Below are 5,278 nucleotides of genomic sequence, written 5' to 3'. Positions count from 1 at the left end.
GTGAAATTAAAAACAAATTTTGTAAGTTAAAAAGTATCAACATTTAAAATATAGAATCATTTCACAGCACTACTTTCTATCTTGCAACTCTGGCTTGAGACCTGATGACACGGTCTCAGTGAGACAGCCCATGAGATGGATGGGAACGTTTGGGGTCTGGCTTACGTTTGGGGTCTGGCTTTAGACCCATGGAGTTGCAAAGTCTGGGCCCAGACAGGCATGCCAGGCTTTGCTGTTGTTTAGTCACGAAGTCACGTCTGACTCTTGCGACCCCAGGGACTGTGGCCCTCCAGACTCCTGTGTCCATGGGATTTCCCAGGCAAGGTACTGGAGTGGGTTGCCTTTTCCTTCTCTGGGGATGTCCCCAGCCCAGGGATTGAACATGGGCCTCCTGCATTGACAGGCATATTCTTTATCACTGAGCCATCTGGGAGGCCCATGCCAGATGTGGTGTCACATAGTCACCTCATCCACAACGTAGAAAGCAGCAAACACTGGGGTTTGTATTGGGCGGGGGGAATATAGCAATGGGGAATTTCAGCTGCTTGGCAGTCAAGCAAACTTCTCTTCTTGGCCAGGATGACGCAACTCCACGTTATAGATTATGGGACAAAGCTTTGGTATTGGAAAGGAAAGTGTCGTAAGTGTACCTTAGAAGCTATACCACCTACAACCTTCTTCACGACAACCCTCCAACCAGAGAGAGGCACACAGACTAGATTTAGAAGGAAGGGTTACTCCTTTTTAGTGACAACATGGAGAGAAAAACGGAGAGGAAAATGAAGTTATATTTTGGGAATGACATCATTACTGGTTGTCCTTAGACACAGGTGAAGGTTCAAGGACTTGCTTCCAAATGGTTGGTAAATGAGACAGGAGAGCAGGAGAAACTTTTCCTGAAAATGACTTCATTGATAGCTACCACTAGGTGGAAACCTGAGGAAGTTTGACCCATTTGCTTTGAAATTGAGGATGAATAGAGGCAGCAAATGGGATCTAGAGAGAAATAAGACCATCTAGCCTCTGTACTTAAAAAAAAAATTATTCACTATATTATTTGATTCCCACAATGAAGTATATTTTCAGCCTCATTTTTCAGGTGCATAAATGAGGTTTAGAAAGATTAATTTATCTTCCCCCAAATCTCAGGGCAAAAACATCCCAGATATCCAATTCTAGAGCTCATGCCTTTTCTCTAAACCATGCTGGTGTGTACTATGGCACAATATCTAATTTTTCAGTACTTTTAAATTATATTGTGTGTGTGCTCAGATGCCCAGTCGTGTCTGACTCTTTGCAACCCTGTGGACTGTAGCCCACCAGGCTCCTCTGTCCATGGGATTCTCCAGGCAAGAATACTGGAGTGGGTTGCCATTTCCTCCTCCAGGGCATCTTCCCAACCCAGGGATCAAACCTGCTTATGTTACATCTCTGCATTGGCAGGTCGATTCTTTACCACTAGTACCACCAAACTGTAGAACAGATAAATAAGTACAAGTGCAATTCAAACAAAGAAAAATAAAGATGAGGAAAATTTATCATAGCTAACATTTCCTGAACAATGCAATGTGCCAGGTACTATGTTAAATATTTATATAGCAACTATTTCAACTCTCACAACACCATGAAATAGAAATGATTATAACCCCCTTTTGTCAAATGGAAAAATGAGGTTTAAGGAAGAAGAAAGAGAAAGCTCTCGACAGCTTGTATGCACACTTCTACTTATAATGCTGGAGACAAAAGTAGCTGTGATGTAGGATATATAACACCAAGACACATAAAAATATTTCTGACATTTCCAGGAAGAAAGCAAGCAGGATAGAGCAGCCTCTTAAGAGTCATGATGTGGTTTACACTATATCAAGTTCTTCAATAGGTTATAGAAAGAAGGACAAAGCGATTAAAATTATTAAGTGCTCAAGTATGACTTGCATCTCCAACAATCAAAATAACTTCAAAGCAGATGTCTAAGGCCTAGATGTCTCTACGAGGAATATGTTGTAAGAGTGGAAGACAGATGAGGTAGGTCTCATAGAGCTGTGAGTATCAAATAGCTGATTAAGTTGAAGTCAGTTTATCAAACTGTGGATGTAGGTGGTTCTAAATTTTCTTGAAAGTTAGTTTTTTCACTGGACTGTAGAGAGAACCCAAGGACAAAAATACAAAACAAACTGGAAAAGGAAGATCACTGAGGCATTGTTGACCCTGGACACAAAAAGGTATGTAGCACGTAAAGGTCTTCGGGTGCCCTTTCGGGTTTGCTGAGCAGCGAGGACCAGGGTCTGTATGTTGTCTCTGTAACACAGGGAGATCGATCGTGCTGTACCTTAGCGTGCGCTAATAATAAACTGAACTATTTTGGGTTCCAGAGCAAAGAGAAGCAAACTTTTAAGAAATGATTTTTAACATTTGATCCCCAAAGCAGCTAAAATCAAATGTTATTAAAATAGAAAGAACACATTACAGCAAAATTGACATTTTAAAATGTCAGTGGTTAATGAAAGCTACATTCGCACTTATCGATGTCATAAGTTTATTCTTAGTCAAATAAAACATTACCTATGTGTTTATTAAAATTTGACAAAAATCTGATTAGAATCTTGCAATATAATCCTATGAGTTATTAAAATATGAAGTTAGGAATAAATGTTATTGCCATAGGCATTTAGAAATTGTAAATTGTAATTTTAAGCTTCAGAATTATCATAAAAAAGAAGGCAAGACTTTGAATTTTTGTGGTGCTCCTTTCTTCAGGACACATATTTACTGCAATTAGCATATATCAGAATCACTGGCAGCTAATAGTGGCAAATATCAGAGAGTTCCACTTGAGAACTTTAACTGATTATTTTTTGTGAACTAAAGTGGAAAATGCAAATCTTTTCTATGAGTACTTACTGTAGACGGATCACTATGGGGTGTTTTCGCACTTATGGATTTTCTGTGTTATTGGTTGTTGTCTGCAAATGTTAGTGTTTTTCACTGAAGGTTAGATATGTTAGAAATAAGGGTACATGTGAAGAATAAAAACTGGCGAGAGGAGATGGAAGTGGGTTTCATAGATTGGAGCCAATGTCAGAGGAGGTCCTGACTGTATAGAGGTGATGGCCATGAAGAGGATTAGATGTGACAGTAGAGGCAGGGATTTATTGATAATCTATCATCATCAATATAAAAGAGCCAATAATGAAAGAGTACAGAGCAGCACCCCAGGTGGAAAGAAGGGAATGAAAATAGGTTTCTACCACAAGTAACACATTAGAGACCCAGAGTGGCCAAACCACAGAGCGGTGTGTGTGTGTAAACATTCATTGCAAGAGTAATCTATTTGGGCCTCTAGAGAACAGTCATTGCATTTTTCTGGCATTAGCAGTGATTACTCTCCATAGGTTTTAGGCATGGATGAACTATCCATGATAAAAATCAATGGTTTTTCTCTTAATAAACCATATTCTGGTTTGTGGCTACTTTTGTGGTCATTTGTATTTTTGTTCTTTTCACTCCTGCTCATATGCAAATGATTACCAGTAGGTTCAGTGCCTAGACTGTTCCATGACAAAAATTAAACATCTGAAAAAACAATCATATGAGAACTGACAGAATAATAATATGAACAAAACCAAGGATAACTGGTAATTGAATAGTTTGCTGTGGATTGCAATTCTCAGAGATTTATTGAAGGATTTCTGTATGTACATCAGAAATATTACACATTTGCCTCTTTTTATATAAATGATATATTTGGAGTTGGCTTATACTGCTGAATACATATTAATGAGATGAATGAAATGTTTTTAAAAACCAATTTTATTTTAAATGTGTTAAGGAAGATTTTTATTTTTTTATATATTCAATAATCAATTACAAGTGGCTGCTGTATCAGAGGCATTATCAGAAGCACTGGAGACAAATAGAAAAACAAATATATAATGAACTCATACTCTTGTGAAGGAGACAGGCGTGTAAAAAGATGACTACAGTTCAGTGTAGCCATCACTGTGATGGTTCTGTTTGCAGTAGGCCCTTAATCCTGTTGGCCAGGCAGGGCTTCCAAGAAAAGTCTTGCAAATATAGAGGGAGGGAGGGAGGGAGGGAGGGGATCCAGATGGAATACTAGTTGTTTATAAAAGTCTGGAAGAAATTACAAGAGAAAAGGCTGAGGTAAAGGGAGGAGGGGACCAGATCCTACAGGACTCTGCAGACCACATTAAAGATTCTCCCTTTTATCACGAAAATTGTGAGACGTGTCCTGAACAGGTTTAAACTTTGGAAAGATCACTCTAGCTATGGTGTAGAGAATGGATTGGAATAGAGCAAGGCTAGAAGTAGGAAACTGTTTAGGAAGTGGTTATAGTAAAGCAGCTAGGAAGTGATAAATTCCTGACGTAACACAGTAGCAAGTGAAGTGAAGTCGCTCGGTCCTTGCGACCCCATGGACTGTAGCCTACCAGGCTCCTCTGTCCATGGGATTTTCCAGGCAAGAGTACTGGAGTGAATTGCCATTTCCTTCTCCAGGGGATCTTCCCAACCCAGAGATAGAACCCCGGTCTCCTGCATTGTAGACAGACACTTTACCGTCTGAGCCACACAGTGGCAAAGGGGTGTACAAAAGTAGCCTCTTCAGGCCTGGGTGTATGGGAAAGGGAACGTTAACTACATCAGCAGTTTCCAGCTGGAGCACCAAGGCGTGCAAGGGTGCTGCTCAGGGAGCTGGAGAAGACAGGGTCGGGAGTGGGTTTGGGGGAAACAGTGGCTCAGAGGAGAGAATTTTAATGACCTGGGAAAGCCCTGAGCATGTTTAAATGCTAACCTTTAAGATCTATTAGAAAGGAGAACCTTTTTTAAAAGATTTTAAAAATAACCTCTCTTAAAAATACTCAAGATTTTGAAACAGATCTGTTTTCATATCATATTTACGTTCCCTCTTTCCTTCCTTTCCTTCTTTCTTATCTTCTGCAGAGAAGATATCATTTGCTGAGCTCATAGCATGATTTATAGGTTATAACTCTAAAGATTAAAGACATACTGCTGCTGCTGCGAAGTCGCTTCAGTCATGTCCGACTCTGTGCGACCCATAGACGGCAGCCCACCAGGCTCCTCCGTCCATGGTATTTTCCAGGCAAGAGTGCTGGAGTGGGGTGCGATCTAGTACTAGCATAAGAGTCTGTTTACCATCAGTTCAGTTCAGTTACTCAGTCATGTCCGACTCTTTGCGACCCCATGAATCCCAGCACACCAGGCCTCCCTGTCCATCACCAACTCCCTGAGTTCCCCC

This window comes from Bison bison, unplaced genomic scaffold, assembly GCF_000754665.1.
Source record: "Bison bison bison isolate TAMUID 2011002044 unplaced genomic scaffold, Bison_UMD1.0 scf7180017864389, whole genome shotgun sequence".
In the NCBI taxonomy this organism is placed as follows: domain Eukaryota; kingdom Metazoa; phylum Chordata; class Mammalia; order Artiodactyla; family Bovidae; genus Bison; species Bison bison.
Note: the sequence above shows the minus strand (reverse complement) of the source record.